The 23,916-nt window shown below is 28.7% G+C and overlaps 1 protein-coding gene across 2 annotated transcripts in view; it reads left to right on the top strand.

Annotated features, from left to right (window-relative positions):
- Nucleotides 1–4,278: 4,278 nt before the first annotated feature.
- LOC129964280 (regulator of G-protein signaling 20-like) overlaps nucleotides 4,279–23,916 on the top strand; it is a 101,443-nt gene continuing 81,805 nt past the window's right edge. For both annotated transcript variants that reach the window (XM_056079037.1, XM_056079034.1), the window contains exon 1: nucleotides 4,279–4,618. The gene's annotated coding sequence lies outside the window, so the exon portion shown is untranslated. The remainder of the gene's footprint in view (nucleotides 4,619–23,916) is intronic.

Here is a 23,916-nt window from a genome sequence, read left to right as displayed (position 1 = left end):
AATGAAGCATATAAACATTTTTGAGAATTCATAGTTTGTAAGAATGAAATAATTAATTCAGTTAATTCTCGGTGAAATCACAGCTTTATTATTGGTGAGATGAAATAAAGCCTATAGCAATTTATAAACGACGTTGGATGAAAAGGGTAACATCTAAAGAGGTTATTTTCTACCTAATTTCTGAATCATATTATGCAACATACACCTCATCCACAACTTAAAATTTAACCGTATGACCAAATTCATGAATAGTTAAAAATCTTCAACCCTTCAAAAAATACCTTTTTAAAAATTCACTTTGGAATAAATTGAATTTTATCCACTTCAATCAAAATCCATTTGAAAAAAAAAATTAGAATTTTTTATTGATTAAAGATCTATTAAAAAATATTTATTAATAGAGGAAGGGAAATATGGAGTATTATTTATATTAGATTTAAAAAAAGAATATCATCACTAGAAATGTCGATTTTTGAAAACTTTTTTTTGATAACATTTTTATGAGCTCTTTACTAAATATTTTCTTTGTTAATTTGGAGCATTTAAAATATTTGTGCATTTTGAGCATTTTTTGGAGTAAATTTCTTAAATATCTAAAAGAATAACAAATGGGGAATATTTAAAAATCGTGAAAAGAACTAGCGCAAAAGTAGATTAAAAAAAAAGAAATTTATGAATAGAAATGTAATTTTTATCGCAGTATTCTTAATTGAAAAAAAAAATATTTATGAGAGAAAACACATTCAATTAAAATGGAGTCTATAGAATATAGATTATAGCATGCGGTCTAATTGTTACGAAAATCCTACATACATTATATTAACCCTTTAAAGGGCCATTTTTTTCTAGTCATATTATGTTAAAATATTTTTATGCTTAAAATTAGAATAAGAAAAGGGATTCATTTAGCTTATTAGATAAATTTAATTTGATTAATTAATTAATTTGGTTAATTAATCATTAAGTAACTAACCAAGACACGTCATTTTGTCTGAGATAAAGAACTGAAGCACTTAAGTTTCTGACTTACTAAAAAAATTTGTCAGAACTTATGCCAACCTACATAATTTCATACAAAGATTGATACATTTGGTGGGAAGCATATTTCCCACGGCCCTAGAAAGGGTTAAAGTAACCAACACATTCTGTATTGGTCCATTCCTCCCACAGTAAACAGTGGACTCTTCTTCTTCTTCTCCTGTATTTTCAAAGAAAGTCTCTGCACAATATGCTTCATTGGATCCCGGGTATTTGTCTCATGGATGCTTAGAGTGTCAGATTAATCTTTAACAGTGAATGACCCATGAGATCCTCGTCTGATTCTTCTCGAAACTTCTTACTTTCTCGTTACGAGGGATATAAAGAGAAAGCATTGTAATTCTGATGAATCGCCATGTTTCAGACTTCTTTGAGTCTGTATAACACATTTTTCGATTTAGGTCTCTCTGTGAGCAATAATTAAGTTTGCTTTGAGATAAACAGATGAAAATTGGTATGTTTCCTTTACATCAAATTTGTTGATTTCTATCAAATTTTGAATAAATTCCGAGTGAAAGTGAGTAAGATAACAACGAAACGTTAAGAGATAAGCGGATAAAATTTGGTACAAAAATGTAACATTTAAAATGCGGATCCATATCAGATTTTGAACTAAATATACTTCAAAGAGTTGATCGTCTGTCGATTTGTACTTTTATATTATGCAAAAGCAATAGCTCAAAAAGGAAACCACTTAGAATTTGATTTTGTTAATAAAATTGTAATTTTGTGTCAAATTTTGATTTTAATCGGTCTATAAAAGTGGAAATTTAGTTTTCTTTATTATCTTATGAAGCCCAAATTCGCATGTGTGAGGCTCTGAAAATAAAATCCTGAGCATTCGTGGTGTTCAAGATTTCTTCCAAGATCCATAAAAAGTAAGAAAGAGGATAATATCTAATTAGGGAGTACGCTAGAAAGTTTCAGTGCGGTCATCCCCACTTTTTTCTTCAAAGCTTTTCAACTATTTGTTTCATGATGACAAATACGTTATACTATTCAATATTTATCATCGTTCATATTCATCGTCTATTAGATACTTAGTTTGAAAGATTATAAATATAGATCCAAAAATAGAATACTGAACTTAATTATAAACGAAAGAAACTCACAAAATGTAATTTATTATGCCACATAAATATTATGATTCGAAAATAAATGTTAAATGTAGAATAATAATATAATTTTTTAAATAAAAATATTACTTTTTAAAAAAAATACAAAAAAAAGTTCGTTATAGAAATTTAACAGCTACAACAATACAGATAACACTAAAGTAATGTTGACTCAAAGGAAAAACTGTCGCTTTTTTTACCACTAAGCTACTATCTTTAACAAAGGGAAAATGATCTATGCCATATGTGGTCCTATATCATATTTGTATTCATTTCTCTAATGTGATACTAAATATACTTATCATATTAGATATGATTTAACTTAACCAGCGAGCGTAGGCTTCCCGAAACTTTCTCGCATATTCTCCAATAAAAATCTTATCCCCCCCCCTTCTCCGCATAAAATAGTGGACTTTGGGTAAGACGGCGAAATCTTTGCTAGGCTTAAGCGAAAGATAGCTACGAAAGAGATCTCTGGTGTGGATCTGGTATTTTTAATGAATCTATCGCGATAATATGAATTTTTGGAGTCTTTTTGTCGACATTTCGACATTCAAAACTTAATATGAAACTACAATTACAGCCAGAAGATAATACATCGAATTTCAATGATATAAATCTTTGTGTTTATGATTATTGCATTTGCTAAAATAAAGGCCGATAGACGATCAAGCGATTGACATATTTGGTTCAAAATTTGATAAGTATTTATATTTTAGATGTTTATTCTTGATTACAAAATTTACCTACCTTTGAGTTTTTTGAGTTTTGTAGTTATCGACTTACTTTTACTCGAACAGCCTGACAGATGGACTCTTCATAATTTAATAGAAATTTACATATTTGCTCATAATTCCATATGCCAATTTTCATAGGTCTAATTGAAAGCGTTTTTGAGTTATCATGTTTATAGAGAGATACACTGACAGATATAATGCCAAAAATGTGTTTTTAAGATCCAGATTCGCCAAATGAAATGTGAAAATTCGCCAAAATCTCTAGTTCGATATTTTTTCATGTCGAGTACAATGCTTCCTCTACACTTCACATAAAAGGAAGTAAATAAAAAAAACATTACATTCCCCAAGTAAACATTAATGAAGAAGATGTTTATTTTTTGTCTACCAATTGGTTGAAACATTTCACAAATTTTGAATTAAATGTCATAGTATTAACTCCTTGGACTACGAATTTATTTAATTTTCTAATTAGATGATCACATCTTATTCGGGCATTTATAGTTATTTTTATTTCTATAAAAATATAAGACGTATTTGAGATATTGAAATCCTCCCTACTCAGCGATTTTTGCATTTTAAATCACTTAATAAATTTTAAGTGCTTCAGATTTAAAGATAAAAATTTAGTAATTCGATGCGTATTTTGAACATCATTGTTTAAAAAGAGCTCAAAGAAAAAACTGAAATAATAGCTAAAAAATGCTCTTAAAAAAGAATTCTGAAATATTCATTAAAGCATTTTAAGACCTATCAATACTTTTTTGAAACTAAACGATATGAATTCTTATAAAATAATTGTTTAACATATTATAATATTGTATCCATGTTAAATTGTAATACATCGTTTCGGTTCTCGTCTAAGTTACAAAGTAATAAATATCCTTTATTTAAAATGAATTAATAAAGCAGGATAAATCCATCCCAAATCGCTACCAAATATGCTCTCAATTAGTAACTAAGGCACAAAGATCCCGTTTTGATTAAGCACGATTACGTTGTATTCAAAGTGATATAATTCCCAAAGTGTAAGGCACACAAAGGTGCTCACAAAATATCACGCGCATTCACAAGCGAAGCCTCCCCTTCCCAAAACAAAAGCCCACCTTCCAGTTTCGATTTATTACCAAACCCAACCACACAAACCCACAGTTATGATTAATTAGGTGCAACTGAGAGAACTCAAAACAAAGCGCACCATTTCGATTAAACAAGGCCAATTAATCATTTTCGCGGTGAGTATTTTTCATACGCTTGTCGTGCTCCCAGATCCGCGCGCATCCTCAAAGTTGACGTGAACTATATTTATTGACCTCATCGCATCTGGCGGAAGGATACACGCATGCGCACGCACCTTTGATGTGGATGAGACTCGACAATATGGAGGCCCTGGCTCTCCTGAGCTGAAGTGCTTGCTTCTATGGAGCTTGGCGGCCACTGAAAACAACCTCTCTGTGGTACATCCAAGTGAAGCACTACTCGAAGGCGTACCGTCGTCATGCTGTAACCCCTTTGTATCCTCCTCTGGCAGAAATTACCGAGAAGACGGGAAAGCTAAAGGAGAAGGTCGAGAGTTGGTTCACCCTAAGCCTAACTCTCATCCAGAGCGGTTCTCGCTCCCAAAAAAGAACTACGGGCATCCAAAGAGGACCCCCCAGGGTCGAGGGCAAGTGCTCTATTCAAGGGATATGGGCACGGTGTACTCGGACCCCTTCCCTACATACGAAGGTGAGTGAGATGTTTTTTAACCCTGCAGAGAAATTTATTGATTGCAATTTCATTGGGTAGTCGACCGTGGAGAGAAGAGAGCACTCTCCGTAGAGAAAAGGGAGAATTCTTCAGGAATCATCTTGACCAGCACGAAATGGGAGGAATTGATATAAATTTCTTGTAGGGGTGGTTTATCTCATTTTGGAAATCTATCTCAGTGTGATTATTTTTTGTTGTCCCTCTTATAAAGCTCAATGAGAGAAAATGATTAAATCCAAACAAAACCAACGAAGTTTGGGTCAAAAGTGACATTCATTTAGTGAAGAGGGGGCTTAAATTTTTATATTCTATAACTAATTTTAAGCAATTTTAATGTTTATAAAAGACTAAATATTTTCCAAAGGAAAAAAAAATATCAAAAATTAAAGTGTTAAAATAATGTTACATATTTTAGAACAAAGATAAGCAAAAAAAGCAAGCATAAAATATAAAGTTAACAGAACTGTTTATTTTAAATCAATAAATATAAAGTTTATTTCAGATGAATATATTATTATTATCATTAACAAGTATGAATTAAACAGTTATAAATTCAAACTAATGCATAATTAATGTATTTAGCTGATTCTAGACAATATTTGAATGGAAATGATTGATTGATTTCAATCTCAAAACTAATTTTCATTTGTCATTTTATATTCCTTATTTACCCTACAAAAAGTTCATTATTATTATTATTGTAAAATAAAAATAAAGCCAAATATTTACAAGGATGGTATTCAAAATCAAAATTGCTCCTTAATTGAATGGTTTAATTCCTCCTAGTTAACAAATCATCCGCTGATTAATTTCATATTGAAATCATATTTTGTGTACTATTTTATGTTTTCCTCAAGGCTCATTGCAAAGAAATGACTTGATATAATGTTTTGTAGTATATATGGTAAAAACGCAACTAGCACTAAATTGGTAAAAATCATCTTAAATATTTTCTATGTGTATTTATATTACCGTAAAGATTTTTTATGAATGTTTTGACAATTTATTAGAAAATAATAGGTTTTATAAGTGAGATATTTGCTAAGAACTGCAATCTTAAAATTTTTAGAGCAATAAGAGAAAAAGAAAAGCTTTTGCTCGATTTTGTGGAAAAAATTATTGAATTTTAATGATATATTTTGAAACATGAAATCTCTACTCTCTACAAATAACTCTCTTTTCAAAATAGCTTATTATTTTTTTATAAGTTCAAAAAAAGAAGGAATTATGTATTTGACATGAAATATTTTCTTCGGCAGTTTGCGCTTCGAAAAAATTTAGCCTTATGTAGAATCTGAACTATTTCCAATCTGAAAATTTGTTTTGATTTATTATTTTTGCTAAATTTCATTTGACTTTTAACTAATAAAGTATTTATCATCGAACAAGCATATATCCATAATGATGTTTTTGCATTTAAAAGTGCTTTAAATGTTTATTGTACACATTTATTTTTATTTGAAATGCCTTTGACTTTTGAGATAACAAAGTCTTTTAGCTAAATTAAAGCAGTAATAAGAAATTTTATGCTCAAACAATGAGTGAATGCACAGGTTAAAGATAAAAAAAAATTATGTTTTAAATTTAATTGTTTATTTTATCTGAGGCAATATAAAATAAAGTTTTAAGTAACCTTTTCTTTTTAAAAAATAGACAATAAAACGAAATTTATTATTTGTGAGTTACAGAATTCATATTAAAATTAATTTTAAAATTTGAAATTAATTAAGAATTTATTTTATTTTGATATTGTCCTTTAGATATAGTTTCTCATTTTTTTATTGAGACTCAAAGATAAAAAAGATTGGTTTCAAATACGGAATCTAGAATATTCTATTTATAGCAAGTGACAGTCATTTTTACAAGAATAATTTATTTTATTATATTTGTATAATCTTCCATATTTTTTTTTAAAAAGTACAAACTTTGTCTGTGAGAGAAAGTTTTAAAAATTAATTTTAAAGCAACAGAATAAGTGGATGAAATTTAAGAAATTATAGTTACATCCATTATTTACATTTTTTTAAAAAATTAAATAAGGGCTGAAATTGGAATTTTTTTCTTTGCAATGAAATATCTTTAACCTAAAATTTCCCATTACTGCTTTTCGTGACAATGATAAAATCTTGATGAAGTTAGATGCAACTAATTATGGATACTGTCTCCTATCTCAGAATTAATATTCGTTTCAAAAGAAATGCTTTAATTCTTTATACATTAATTTATATTTTAGCAAGGCTTTATATCAGCATAAGACAAATTGTAATTTATCAGCATAAGTGTAACAATTAAGCGAAATTATTATTTATGAAAGTCTAAGACGTGAAAATTAATGTTTAAAAGGCATGTCTGGCATTTCTTATTATTAATCTATAAGGCTTAATCTGAGAAGGAGATTATTTTAAGCGAAAGTGGCCCTACATGCAACTAATAGCGAACTTTGAATCTTTATTATGCTAATTACTGAACTTATTATATAATGTTAGATGGAAAGCAGAAACTCTGCAAATGATCTATTTCATCATATAATTCGTATGACTTCACGCGTTTACTTAAGAAATTTACTTAAGAAACAGAGTTAAGTTTGGTTATATTAACGTCAAGCGTTAAAGCAACAATAGAGCTATTTTGAAGAGCAGTTACATGATTAGGACGACAACCATCCCCCCTCTCCAAATTTATATGCTAAAGAAGCGGGAGGAAATATGGCTCCGACGGCTTTAACGCACACCAGCCCACTTATACGACGGTTCTTCATAAGAATCCCGTCTCGAACCTGTAGACGTCAAGTCCCAAAGACGAGATCTTACCACCAGGCCACCGCGGCCTCCGTAAGAAATAGAAATTTTGTCAATAATTTATTTCATCGTATAGCTCATATAATTTCGCATGTTTACAAGCAAAGAATAAACTTACCAATGGTCAGTTTCATCGCTTAAACTGGATGCTTTTACATTCTTATTTGGGAAGCATGTATCTTTGTCAATAATCTATTTCATCAAACAATTTGTATGTTTTAGAATGTTTGCATAACTTACCTTGAGGAGGTGAAATATTAAGAATTAGTTTTTAAACAATAGAATAATCAAAAGTTTCTAAAAAATAGAATTTTGAAATAAACGAGAATTGTTACAATTTTATAGGATGAATGAATTGTTACAATTTTATAGGATGAATTGTTATAATTTTATAGTGGAAAAATTGTTATAATTTTATAGCGGATGAATTGTTATAATTTTATAGTATGGGATTATTTTAATCTAAATATTCAACTGGTGTATTTCCTTTTTCTTCAAGTAGGTCCAGTAAAAGAAAAGTAATAGAATCAGTCGTTTCTGAGTACCGAGACCTACATCAAAATCGATTTTCGTTTGATTAGAAAGAAGCTAGTTGCCAAAAGCGGTTACTTATTAATAAACTCTATTGGTTGAACTAAAAAACCAATAACAAAATAATAGTTGATTAATAAAACCATCATTAGTTGTAATATATTTTTTAGTATTTGGTGTTAATGAAATCGATTAATTTTTTTATATTTTTTCAAATTATGCATAGTGGCAGCAATATTTTTCGGCATTTTTAACTGCGTTATTTAGAAGTAAAAATCCTGTAACATTTAGATATATTCGTTTTAGATATAATAAACTTATTTAAATAATTCATTATAATTTAGTTTAATTGTATGTGGATCTACATCTCGAAGTTACAACAAATGTTTGTTTTTCTTTAAATTAGAGAAATTTTGAGAATTTTATTGATTTTTGAAATCTAAGGAAGGAAATATTTAACAGTAGGGTTTTTAATCAAATTAAATATTTTATAAGACAAAAAATATAGTGAAGGGCATATAAAGAGAAATTAATAAAATTATTTGGTGAAAAAGCTATTGAATTAGCTCAATAGTTTTTAATTTAATCAGCATCAACGACAAGATTATTAATGAAATGGAAACTCGGATGATGCATGTATTTGTTTTGAAACAGATAAAAAAACACATATATGTTACTTTTCGTTTTTTGCTATTAAACGCCCGATATTTAAAAAAGAAATAGTATGACCTATTGAAAAAACAAAACGACATCAGTTAAAAATGAAGCTATTATTAGAAAGGCTGTCCTAGCAATATTTAAAATTAAAAAAAAAATCTTAATATTAGTATTTCCCAAATATTAAATTTTGCTATCAGAAAAAGTTTTTTTTTTCATTATTTTTTAACTATATTGTCTAAAAGAAAGAAGAAAAGAATTATAATCATTTTGAAATAATAATGAGACTAAAAGTTTAATCAGAAAGTAAAAGAGACAGGTAAAATGTATTTCACGAATATAAATTTAACTGTTTTGACAGATTGTTATTTATTTATTGTATTCATCAATTGTTTAATCAAATTCCTTTTAACTGAGATATGAGTAAGATTTTTGCAGTTTTAGTTGTGCAGAATAAATTCATAAAAATAGGAAAACTTCTCAATATTTCTCTTCCAGATTTTGTAAACAGTCATTTTTGCTGCTTCGACACAATGCATTTCTAATTTCCCCTATATTATGTTAAAACTATCAAGATTAGAATCTCAGAGTAAGAAATACATTTACATTCCATTTAGTGAAAAATCGTTTATACTATATTTATGTTGAAAAGAGAATAAATGTGATTTTTCTCTATGTATCTGAATATATTTTGTGAAAAATTTTACAATATAACAAATATAAGATTGTTTTTCAAAATAATATTCAAACGAAAATAATGAATCAATTATAGAGACATGATTATGATGTTCTCAAAAACATCTTCATTAAAGTATTTTTTCTAACTCGAAATGTTCCATTTTAATTGCATTTTTAAAAATCGCCATATTTTATTATAATGTTTTCCATCATCAAGAGAGAAATATTGTCACGTCCTCATTAAAAATTTGATTCAGTACGCGGAATAAACAAGAAATCGCTGAATAATATATTTCATGTCGCATTCTTTAACGGACGAAAAAAAAAAAAAAATTTTAGTTTTTTAAAAATGATTTCAGAGTCGCTTTTGTCGTACCGCTTTTAATATAGTTAAGCATGCAACAACATTTTATGAATTTTTTTCTAAACAACGAAAGCTTGATCTTTAGCACCTTTGTATTAAATATAAAGGAGTTAACATTTTTTTTTTTTTTTTTTTTTGCTTTACTCATAACAATACATCAAATGATTATTTATTTTCTTACATTATTTGTATGATATTCACTGTGGCTGTTGGTTCGCTTCCTTCGTTTTGTGCATTGTTTTGACATCATATAAATAGTGCATATTAAATACGTTTTTACACAGAAAATGCTTTGTTGAATCAGCTGGTTAATTGCATAAATGAACCAATGAATTTAATTTAGTTATAACAATGTCAATTCTGGAGAAACAGTATGGCTATTTGGGGATGGTTCTCGTAATTTTGAACCGGGGTTAGATGACAAGGATGACACCTGCGCTGGTATATCCTTTCCAAATTCCCCCACCAGACCAAAGTAACCAGCTGGAAAGGTCTATTTCTACGCCCTTCGTCTATATCTGTATATTACGGAGTTTTCTAAGCAAATTCAAATGCTCATTGTGCAAATGCCTATACTTGTGTATATGAGGTATTATATCTCATTACACGGATATCTCATATATCTCGCTCATTATTTTTCTGATGAGCTCGAAAATTTTCTCAAACTCACAATAAAAGAAAATGCTGTTGAAAATTTTGATACAAAACGTGGATCAAAGTGGAGAATTTTTATTTCTTCGCTGATCTGGTGAGAAGGCAAATTAGAAAATCATAAATAGTGAAAAATATTTTAATATAATTTATATTCTAATATTATCGTTTGCAGAAAATTTTCTAATCTCATTTTACCTCTCTTCTTTTGGAACAACTTTATTTTCAGCTAATTGCTTCGCTTTCGCAAATATGGGAAATCAATATTAATTTTTATTGGTCACTGTAATCTCAGTTCCACCTGCATCTAATTATTTTACATATATGTAACAAAAAATTGCAGCATATATATTTCTAAGTTGCAAAGCTTTTATGTTCAATCCATAAAAGTATTTAACATTAAACATAATTGTTACTCCAAAGAATCCGAATGAAAAAACTCTTTTAATATCGACATTTGGAGTATATATGTAAAAAATATTTATGTCTTCTTTTCTAGAAAGCTAACGGAGAAGGACGGAGTTTCTAATTTCATAATAACGTTTTTAAAAGATTAAATTTTAACTTAAAAGTTTAAAAAAAGGCATCTTAAAAATTCTTTGGTTCAGATGCTAAATAATTTCATTTAAAAAAGTGTGCTGATTGGGATTTTAACAAAAAAAGTTATCCTTTAATGCCAAGAAATAAAAATTAATATAGTGCTTCAATGATCTAAGAAGAATATGTAGATGGCTTTTATTAAAAATTGCATTTTGTAGAAAATTTTGGCAGACGATATGAATTTGTAATTGAGATTATGCTTGTACAACAGTTTGTTCAATATTTCAACGCTTCAAATATATTCAGAATTTGGTCATGTCCTTTTCTTGGCAGTATGAGTGCCAGTAAAGGTTGTCATGTTATCCAAATTTATTTAGCGGGACCGAGGTAATAACCATCCGGGTAATTACGCTTGGCTGTTATTGCCTTCTCTTTTTCATTTTTAAGTCATAAAGGGATAACGGAATATCCTCTGGTATGCTATTTTGATAAATTTGATACATATTTAGAAGGAGAATTCCTGGTAATATGTGATATAATTTCTTCATCTATAATCCTTTTAAAGTATGGATTCGACTCTATGTTCCGTTTTGAGAGAAAATACATTGTTTGATTTCATGAAATATTGAATGTCCTAGTCCAAACCAATGCTATCGTTTGGTTTAGTTTTGCATTAATTAAAAGTTTTGAGTCGGTAATTTGAAAAATAAACTTTTCAAGGCTTAAGGTGTATGTACACACTTGAAACTTCGAAAATCGTTCAAAATATCGAATATTTTTTTATTGCTTAATAATGTTTTCTGATCCTTTAGCTTTCAAACGATGCCAAGATATTGTCAGTATTCGAAATATTTCTTGAGTTATAATTATTTTTCCTGAGGTGCTTTCATTAAAAACTCTAGTTACAGTGTTTTTAAAACTCATTTTATGAAGAATGATATTTTTCCACTATGTTGCTTCATTCAAACAACCATAACTCAACAAGAAATGAACCAAATACAGTTATTTATATAGCAAAATAATCTGTATGAAATAGCGGATGCTTTGTGCCTCAATCAAAGTTACATTTATAGAAATAAATTTTTAATAGCTGTTTAAATGTTAAAATTACAGGAAAAAATCTCACTTTTTCTTGTTTGTTTGTTTGTTTCTTATGGCACTTGCCACTGGCAAGCCCACTGTTACGAAGACAGCGATTTAAGCCTGAGGGGGACGTCTCTTATTTTTTATAGCAGCGCCAACTAGGGCCAAGAGTACGACTTTGTCACTCACGCATCACTCATTCGCTTGCACAACCCCTTTTTACAGGAGGGCACATTCACACATCTCACAGATAGAACAACAGAAGAACAATCATGCCCAAACCGGGACACGAACCCGGGACGCCCAGATCACGGGGAAGACGCGCTACCCCTATGCCAGGACGCCGGCTCACTTTTTCTATTCATCGTGGATGAAAAAATTGTTTAAAAAAACTATACATTTTTATAACTTGTTTGAGGCAGACAACATGAAGACTAATATTAGGCATAATTTCCAATAGAATTTTGTGTCTGTACAAATTAGAATTTAAGATATCATGTTTCAAAAAATAGGCTAATTAGCTCATTAAATATTATTTAAATAAGTAATAATTAGTGTAATATGGTTTTTTTCTCACTGAAATGAGTTTAAACATATATTAATAACCTACTGTGAAAAAATGGATTTTTGAAGTTAAAATTAAAAAAAAAAAATCTTCAAGTGTGTACCTACACCTTAAAGGACGAAGAAATTGCTTACCAGTAATAGTATTTTTTTTCTATGGCCATTAATGATTTGATTGTTCGCTAACGATTCTGTCATTAGATGGGATTAATAGCGTGAATTCGATAAAAGAATTATTATCACAGTAAAATGTTTAATTGTTATAATTAGGCATTTTAATATCATTTGCTTCTAGAAAAGAATTCCAGCAATTACAAAATTTTGATAACACGCAAATAAATGATTTTTATGGAATAAGATGGTCAAAGTACATATAAATTAATCTATAAATTAAAAATATTTTCAATTTGTTTTAAAATATAATCTTATCAACTAAAGTCAAATTGAAAACCAGTAAAAAAAACTTATGGTATGCTAATTAGACGTATAAAAATTGTAAATTATTAAAATATGAAAGAAATTTAGGCACAGATATAAATATCACAGATAAAAATATTGCGACAGCTTTAAAAGGCACCTTTTTAAAACAGGCATCAAAAGCAATAATGTAACAAATGCAATGATAAAAGCTCCGCAACAAAAGCAAAAGTAAAAATGTCCGAAGGAAATAACTTTAACTTCAACACTGACAAAAGCAGGCGAGTGATAAATGTAATTAAGTATGAAATAGGTTTAATATTGTAATGGGAAAAATACATTGTTATAAAATGTACTAAAATTAATTTTAAATAATGCTTAAAATCAAAGAAATTGCCGTATAGAAGTGGAATTGATATCACTAAAAAGCAAAGTTGCTTTTTCTTTAATTTTTGGGTGATGTAAAAATAATTTTTGTGCAATGTTCTGTTCGGAAGTTACAGAGAAAAAAAAGCAAAATCTTTCAATTCCTATTTCATTCATTTTAGAAGGTTGTATAGATTTTTTAATAACGCAGTAAATCCTTCTAGCTGCTAATGAACTTTATGTGTCAAATTTTGTTCGAATTTATCGAGACGTGTGGAATTATATAAAACACAAACATACAAAGGAATTTTAAGTTTCATATTTATATTACATAGATTTCGTAGCTTTATTTTATGTTATTGTCGATATTATTTCACTAATAATTCCTGAGAAACTGTATGCTGCTTCTTCATGTGAAAATACATCTTCATGCTGAACAGTGAAATAATATATGAAATTAATCTAGTGAAAATTACAGTTCAATTTTTCAGTCATTTTATTTAGAAAATCAACACTTTTAAAAGAATAAAATGGCATTCTATAAATTTTTTTTTAATAATACAGATATTCATTCAAAAATATTACGCAAGTGCGTCATCTTCAAATGTCGGATTGTCAATCACTAAATTAAATCAATAAATTATTCACAATCAAGTAAAATGAAACTATATTTTTATAAAGCTGTAACAATATTAATATGCAGCTTATGTACTGTAATTCCATGGTTGAACAAATATGATCTGTTCATTATATTTTGGAATTCTTTACATTTTTGAACAGAAATAATTTATTTTGCGCAAAATTTAAAGTATAATTTCTAATGGGCAAAAATAGAAAATATACTAAAATTTTTAATTAATTCTACCAGAAATTAGTGAATAGAAATATCTAGATATTTTTTACTATACCTAACCACAAGTAATTTTCAGTTGCTAAAGCAGGATTAGATCATTTTTCTGTATAGAAAATTATAAAAATCAATTTGAAAATCTGTATTAACATTAAAAGTTACAATTGCTTTAAATTCTGACTTATTTTCAAACTTAAAATAAGCTTCTTTTTTATTTTAAAGCTTTTAGAGAAGACTTTTAACTGTTTTTAATATTATTAATAGCTTCGTAGCGAAATTCATAGTATTGAGTTAATAGCATCAATAAATTTTCAGCAAGTGCACTCAACTCACAGAAAAGCAAACGATGACGACCGTTGCTAAGCGACAAAAATATTTTATTGAATCATTTTTTACTTTATTAACCAAAATTTTACTTTTAAAATGCCATTTAGATGAAAAGCATTTTTGTAGAAATAAAAAATAATTATATTGAAGCGCGAAAATATTTTATTTTTATTAAGTTACGCTTCAACTTGAATATCGCTTTGATGCAATTCCTTGTCTCTAGCTTAAAAATGAAGTTTGAAATTGATGTAATTCTACATGAATTTTATATAAAGAGACTTTAATAAAAGGATTTACAAATCTTTATTTATTATATAAAATGTTTCATTATTTTAATATGAAATTGTTTATAAGTTGAATATTATTTGTAAATTGTGCGATTTTCTTGAAATATTAATATATTGTTTAAAATACTCAATACACCAGACTGTTAGATTCAGATTAGATTAAAAGTTAATTAAAAATGTTTTGAAATTCTAACGATTTTATATTATCTCCTGTGTATGTTGTTTCACAAAAACGATAATGCATTACTTTCATAAAAATATGTGTTTCTTGGTGTTACCAAATTTATTTTCTGACAGTTTATTCTTTAATATATTTTAAGTACAATATTTTAAGTTTCAATATTTTTCTTTGTTTATGGTTACATGTTTGAAATACATTTTTTACGTACACGTTATTGCAGCTTTATCATAAAAAGCAAATTTAAAAAGTAAAATGCATACATATCTATGAATTAAAACTAAGATATTACGATGAGTTTTATTACGATATTATTACGATATTCTTTTTTAACTGTAGTTCGTAGTTTCTTAGGAAGAATTGTTATTTAAAAAGGATTGACAAAATATTAGATAAATCGTCTGATGTTTTTATTAAAAAAAACCAGAATTTCGAGAAAAAAAAACTATATAAGCAAATAAATAGATCCAGCTTTATCATGCTACAATGTTTCGGATTAGAGGTTCTAATCTCTTCTAAAATGTTACTATTTATTTATTGAATGTATTTATATTCAGTTTTATTTATATTTCTCTCTCATATAAGCCTGTGAGATTATGACTTTCTTTATTAAATGCGTCAAAGCATTATTCGAGAGTTTCTGCACTCGAACAAATATTAGAAATGACATTTATTTATTTCACTTTGTGACGAATAGGAGATAAAAAAATTCTTTCTTTTCATTTTATGTTAATCGTCTACAACTTTGTACCTAATGTATGAAAAAATTTAACAAATTTTTCGAAAAGAAAAGTCAAATCTAAATCAATTTCCGACAGAAATGTCACTTTCTAAAACATTCAGCCATTTTATTCCAAAACCGAAACGCAGTCGGCATTAATTAGCATTTAATAACTCATTATTAGCAAGGGTTTTTTCTGAAAAAATTTATATGCTTTTCAGATAAATGGCTTTTAGTATTAGTTGCCATCTCTGTTTAAGTGGGTGAGGGAATAGATTAACACTCATTCTCACACAACTAGTGAAATTTGGATGGTGTCCAAATTGCTTTTTGAAGTTAGTAAGTATCGAAATTCCCGATTCGTTTAACGGAAATGTCCGGGAAAACAGGAGAAATTTGTACATTAGAATTCATACAAAATGAGTTTTTGAAATATAGAATACATTTCTCAGCATATTAACTCTCAAACAACATTTTGAAATTGGTTCTCAAGTTTTGCATTTTTATAGAACAGAATTGAAGTTTAATGTTTTTGTATAATATTTGTGCTATTCTTTTTTATATATTTAAAGATTCTATATTTGTGTACACTTGTTTCAATTGCCATATGCTGTCTTTAGAAATGCAATCATTCATTTAAAAATCTAAATCATGCTTATTTTAAAGTTATAAAAATATTTTCTTAATTACTTTTCTTAATTCTTTAAAAAATTTTGTATAATTATTAATAAAATATAATTAATCTCAAAAAATATTATATAAAAATAAAGGTTTAATTTAATATAAAATTAGGTAATAAATTAAAACACCGATATATATATATATATATATATATATATATATATATATATATATATATATATATATATATATATATATATATATATATATATATATATATATATACATAATCAACAGAAAAATATCCTCCTAAAAATCTGTTACAAAAAAAGTTTAAAAAATACTGAAAATAAAACGGTATAAAAAATGAAAAATTTCAAAGAGGCTTACGAATTAAAAGGGAGAAAAATATATAACATAACAGTACGTTTTCGCTAAATGTTGTGATCTCAAGAAAGCTGCTGAAATGAATCATAAAATCGTAAATCAATAATAAATCTAGAAATAAAAGATAGAGCAAGGCAATAAGCGCATTAATCGTTTATCAAGGGATGAAATTAATGTAGATTGCAAAAAAATTATGGTGTTTTTTAAATAATCAAATATTCAAGTAAAAAAAATCTGCTTTCACACCTAATGATGTAATAGATCAATATGGAGAGGAATCATATTGGGAACAAAAAATATATGATGAAGATAGTCTTAGGTAGCCAGGTAATTAACATGCACTCATAGTAAAGTGACTATGCTGAGTTTATTTAGATTTGTTACAACGGCACTAATAGTGAAATCAGGAAGCTACAAAAATAATTCTAAAAATAAAGTAGAATGGTCAAGAAGTCCATTAGAAAAATGTACACTATCCGCAATAAAAACACAGAAAAGAGTCATAGTATTATCTGTAATCCTAAGAGGGATCTGAAGTCAATTATAATATGCAGGATTAGCAGCAAGTGAAAACTGGAAGACAAAATGGCCAAAAGATAGAATTTCATGAATATTGTAAATGCATTTTCCCAATATTTCATGTCTTATCCCAAGTTACGTTAAACACATTAAAACATGTTCTAAATTCTACTTTTAAAAAATACGAAGCTTTCAAGAATTGGTAAAAATGAATTCAGCGAAAATGAAATCTTAAATGTCAGTAATTCAAAACAGTAACTACATAGTTTGGATAACATTTCTCGTGTCAGCAGAAATGTACCTGCTTTCCGAGTGGAATAATTTACTTTAATGAGAGTAATATATCGTTTCGACTATAGAAGAGGTATATGATCCTTATAATTTTCAACTGCGATGAGATGAAGAAGGGGAACATTCTAATCGGTATACTTTTCGAAAGGTCCACATCTCTTTTGGTTCTGAACATGTATAATATATTTCTTGTTCGAAAAGAAAATTTAGTTCCCTTTTGTCGTAAAAACGAAGGTTATTATAGAATCGCGTCCTTTTTTAGATGAAATAACATCCACAAAATTGGAAATTATATATACAATATCAAAGTAATCTCATATTAAAATTATGCTATTATGATTCGTTTTAAAAACATCTAAAAATTTGTAACCGGAAAAATTAAAAATGATGCCAGGGATATTTTAATTATTGTATGAATTTTCTATAGTGAGAATTGGTACTACGCTTATTAAATCATTACAACGGTCAATACGAAATGCTCAAATGAAAAATAAATTTACTTCCGATTACGCAAATTGTGGCATTTCCGGCCAAAGAGATTTTTAATAATAATTTGCGGATTTTAAACAAATAACTGAGTATAAATTCAATCAAGTGAAAATAATGTGCAAGTTATTTAATTTTTAACTACAGTGAATTTTACAGAGTATTTTATATTTAACCAAATTTAAAATATAGAGAGTGCAATAAATTATATTTAAAAAGTATCTACATGATTCAGGCATTGAATATTATAACCTTTCTTTGGTTTATTCGATTCACTGCATTGTATATGCAAATAGATATTGCTGAATATACCAGAAATACAGGAAATAAGATCATACTAAATGAAACTGGACCACCCTCATCGGTGGTTATTGAAGTATCTACTAAACAGCTAAACGATAATACCATAACAACTTTAGAAGTCCATTCAGTTTATAATTCCTCCATTTTGTTTGTATTCGACGAGCGGGAATTGGCTATGGACTGCCAAGCAAATAGTGATTTTGTATTATTTAATACCAGTTCTACAGTCGATTTCTGGGTGTGCAACCCGGGACTCGCGATTCCTTTAAAAACCGCAAGAATGTATTTTTTTTACCCTGATGTGTACATAAATGTCGTTCGTAGCAACGACAGCGAAAATCATTTACAATTCAGTTTCGTTGCAACTGTTGCTCGACAAAATGATTCTTGCTATGCAAGCGATTTCCGATGTGCAGATGGATTCTGTGTATGGAATGGTTTCACATGTGATGGCATAAGTAATTGTGGTGATGGTTCAGATGAATTTTTAAAAACCCATGCGAGTTGTTTTTCAAATAAGATCAGTTCAAAAAGGCAAATGACCACAATCGTATTAACAAGTGCTGCAATTCTAATAACCTTAATTTTAGTGGCAGCCTTCTTTGCTCACAGATTCATGGAAAAACTGACGAATCCACCTTCGTCTTCTGAATCATTGAACGAAAGATAGGAGCAGTCTCTTTCAAGGACCTCTGTTACAGCTGATGCAAATAATGCTGAATTAAATGAAAGGAGTTCTGTTTCATTTCCTGCTTTTAAAGCAAATCCAAATCAAAACCCAGATGAGGAACAATCGTCTTCGGCAAGTATGGATTCTAGTTCACTTTCATCTCAATTGTCTGTAACTGAAATGAGGGATAAAAACACAGAAGCTCATAACCTGTATCTCAAAAAGCGTCAGTTAATACGAGATATGACTCTGAGTGGAGTTGCGATTTCAGAATTGTCCCGAACAGCGTCGAAAATTGATAAAAGAAATGATGAATATATTAAAGATCTCCATGAATTTTCGTCATATAAACAAGAGGGAAAAGAATCAGAGTCTATTCAAGTGAATCGGGAGGATTCTTATGCTTATGCAGACAATAATTCAGAGCTAATATTTGAAGGATCAGATTCCTGCTACGCATGCGCCGATGATGCCCATAAATGAATTAAATTACAGCAAAACATAGGAAGTGTAAGAATTCATTTGTAAATAATGTACTTTTCCCGTTTCTGAGGGCCATTGGCCACAACTAAATTATTTTCGCCAAATCAAAAATGTTTTTTGTTGGCTATTTGGTGAAAATAATTTAACTGTCACCAACTGACCTGGGAAATGAAAAATTAAATCGCCAACAGTTTCGCGATTTTTTCACTGCCCTCGGAAACGTTAAAGTACCGTAAATAATAATCTTTATAACCAATTTAGAACAATCCGGGTTAAAATCTACTTTAATGTTCATTATTTTAACACTTCACAGTATTATTTTCTTTAACAACCATCTTGCTTTTTTTTTCAGTAACCTATTTCTCGTTGTTGGCAGTATGAAGGGGGTACACGAACGTAGATTTCAAACCAATATGCATCATCTATTATTAAATGAATAATAATTTTCCATTTGCTTGAAATAAACCAAAATTTACTCCAAATGTGCTTATTTCGAAGTGTTTTGAAAAAAAGCGAGGTAAAAGTTTACAATTGAGTGCCCCTTGATTTTTTGGCGATTTTTTGACTCCAAGACCTTATTCGGTAAACCAACAGTAATGTCAATGGAAACAAAACATTATGGAAACCAGAAGTAGTGCTTCATCGCTGAAATTTATCGAAGGGGCAATCGCCAATCGAAGGGGCACCCAAATCTACACTAGAATCAAAAGTGAAATGCGGAGGGGCATACAAAAATAAAACAGTCTGTTGATTTATGAAAATTCATACATCAAATCAAGTTAAATTTTTGAAGCAGTAAGCCCTCACTTTTGCTAATAGATTTAATATGGTTGAAATATTACGAATAATGCTCATTTTAACTTTGGTTAAATGTCATAAAGTTGGCGATGAATTCGTTCAGTGTTTTATAGTCTATTCCAAAATATTTTTATAATTTTCGGAGAATAGTAGTCCTGAAACTTAACCTCCAGTGCCTAAATATGCTGATTTTATTTTTCCCTAAAAATTCAAATCTGTACTTAGGAAGTATTGCAAGGACCTTTGATTCTGTTGTATTGGCAATTAGTATAAGACTATGCATTCTTCTCACCTTTTTTTCATTAATGCACAAACAGAATTTGTTATTCTTGGTAATAAATGTTGCTGTTATCGGAAAAGTGACATAGACAAATCTCAGTACATATATTTTATGATTCTCTTGTAACATTTCTGTGGTAGTTCTATTAAGACACTACTTGACTTCATTGCTTTTTATTATAAAGTATATTATTTTAAATCATCATGCATAGTAAACTTTTGAGAACATGGCGTGTATTCCGGTACTGAAAGATGAGGTGAGGCAGATGAGGTACTGAAAGTACAATAGTGAGCAATATAAATGCCAATCCAGGAAAAATTCTAGTTTAGTGTGTTCCTTACTTTCCAAAGATGTCAACCGCGCCAAATAAGATGACTGATCAGATAAGCAATACTGTGATACAGTTATGGTTATCCGCCTTTTATTTATTAAAATTAAGAGCTTTATTGGTCATGATTATTTTTCCAAGAAGACTTCTTTTTGAACCTTTGTAGGTAATTATTGTTGAGTGGTCTTTGAATGCTGAAATAAAGAGCTTCTGTAAATTGTCAGCCCAGGTCTGCGCTTGAGATAATAAAACTAGAGCACGCGATGCCTTCAGAATTACCGGGCAGAATTGTTTTACCTTAAAAAAGAACATTCCAAAGTTTCACAGGCAGCGAAAACGGGAACCTAGTAGCTTTGGTAGCACATTGAAAATAAAGATTTTTTTTTTTTGAATAACTCAAAAAAGTAGAATAAATCGAGCAAGAGATGTCTTTGTCTTCTCAAAAAAGCACTAAGCAGAATTTTTTTACCTTAAAAAACATTCTGCGGTTTCGCTTATACATTGAACATAAGGATTCTGGATATAACAGAAGTAGCACAGGAGGAAAAATCAGTTCCTAATAGCTTCGCTACCCAGAGATTGATGCTTTTCTTTAGAAGAACTTTTAAAGAATAAATATACTTACTCAGTTCAACTAATTCTTCATTTGAGTTGGGAACAATATAAGAATTTTTGCAAAAAAAAAAACAGCGAAACTTTTCAGTGATGCAACGTCTTCGAGATATATATTGCGCCAAGTAAGTATCGAATTCTACAACAAATTATTCATGATTATATATGTGATTGTAATATTTTTGATCATCCCAATAATTAGACACAGATTCTTGAACAATCATTGACATCAGATTGTCACTGAAAGAACTTGAAATCGTAAAGAATTCCTTTAGAATGACAAAATAATTTTAAAATGGAAAGTCGTTAAATAAAGGCAAACGATTTCAAAAAAGCTAGAGCAGATGTTTTTAGTTTTTTATTTTCTATTCTGACAAAATTCAGGAATAGATTATTTTAATTAGAATAAATTAATTCAAAAAGAACTTCCAGAAAATAAATATTATTTGTTCACAGTTTATTTTAAAAATAGCACTAAAATGTTGTATTAGCAGTAATAATATGTTTTCAATTGTAATAAGTAATTTAATTAAATTCTTTAATAGTTATTTATTTGCCGATTATTTTTAATTTTGATTTCTCTTAAAATTTTCGTAGTAGATGTACAACTCAACAAACGAAAAAAAATAATAAACAAATCCACCTTATGATTCCTAGAAAAATTATTTCGCTTGCTTGTTTGGATTACCATATTGAAAGCAAACTCGATGACGCACTAAATAGAATTGAACAGATTACCTCTTTTGACATATATTTGATAGATATTAAAGCAGGATATAATGAAAGTTGGAAAAAATGGTAAAGCTCGTTATTGCATTGAGGACGAATACTCAGACATGATACTGATATCACCAACTGCTTTTATACAGCTTTCATCATATCCCTCAAAAAATTATTTGGCGAAGAATTGGTGACAATATTGTGCTTTCAAATCTACCCGGTTAAATAGAACACACTATACTAAGGAGAGAAGGAAGACCATTGGTAACGATTATCTTGTTTTGGGAGTGTTATTAGTATTGTATATGAGATTATTGATGTTAAGCATTTTTTGATTTCCTTGTCTGGTATTATAAATAATGATAACAGTTATAATGTGCGTTTTGCGATAATTTTGCAGAAAAAATTGTGTTTATTGTAAACAATTAAGGTACTTATATGTTATAGGGACCATGAAACCAAACGTGTCAAGATAAAACATGTAAGCGCGATTAGTCAATTCAATGACTTAAATATATCAGTTTTAGCATGGGATTTTTAGTTGTTTCGACTACAACTGTAGTTTTGCGTCAAATTTGGCTAAATCCTAGGGACGGGTATCGCCAAATTTGGCTCCAAACTTTAAAGATAAAGTCTCCAGCGTCTCTTGAAAATATTCATAATATTGAGAAATAAAATTCTGAAGATTACAGTGTCCGCGGGGCTTAGCGAGAAAAATTTGGCGGAAAATTGCCAAATGGTACCCGTCTCTAGGACTGTACCTTCAAATTTTTGTTTCAATTGATTGGAAAAAAAACACATAGAAAACTCAAATTCAATTTTAGGATACTATTAATCGCATGCCATAAATTCAGTACAAGACCCAAATTCACGTCAAAGGTTAATATTGCCTAATTATAGTACGCTATTGTATTTCCTAACCATTGCATTCAAAGCATTCTCTGGAATAACACATTTATTAGGGAGTATTCGAGAAAGTTTTGGATAGACCACTCTTGCTGGTTACTACTAATAGACGCGAATTTTCAATTCAGTTTTAATCACTCTCCATATCATAAGAGTTTTATTAAAATCGGCCCTTTGAAATAATTTTTGAAATTTATAATATTTTTATTTCAAAATACCTTTTTGTTACTTATGTTGTTGATCAAAAATTTTAAAATTAAGTATTTTACTGTCGAATTTGCAATTGTATATTTTATTGGATAGCTGTTTACCTCGATGATTCAATTAACTTGTAGCATCGGAAGGTTTTAAACCTTTGTATTGATATAAAAGAATAGAACGAATGAACGAAATTCAAACTCCTAGTCCTGAAAATTGTAGTTTGATAATTTTAAATTTTCCTGCTTGAATTGCGTAAGCAGTTCCATTTTGCCCATAACGATTGTTATATCATACAATTGAAAGAAAGAATGCCAGTCTAACGACATTATATTGCTTAAAAAGATCAATTATTTGTTCACTTGCATTTGGGAAATACTATTCCACTGTCATTTCTAAATTGTTTTATAAAATTATATCAAAATAATAAATTTTTAAATAAAATATTAAATAAAATGCAAGAAATTTCTATTAAATTGAAAATAGCAGGACACCGAAAAGCATGAAAATTAATTTTTTTTTTAAATAACTTAAAAGCTGAAATTAAATAATTCAAATTTTATGTTCTAGGCAAAGTTACACATAATCTACAAAACTTTTATGTATTATACCGATTATTAGCTGACTTAACAAGCGGCACATTCTCGAAGTTGAAGGTATCAT

Source organism: Argiope bruennichi, chromosome 3 (genome assembly GCF_947563725.1).
Source record: "Argiope bruennichi chromosome 3, qqArgBrue1.1, whole genome shotgun sequence".
NCBI classification, from domain to species: Eukaryota; Metazoa; Arthropoda; class Arachnida; order Araneae; family Araneidae; genus Argiope; species Argiope bruennichi.
Note: the sequence above shows the minus strand (reverse complement) of the source record. Positions and strands in the feature narration are given on the sequence as shown.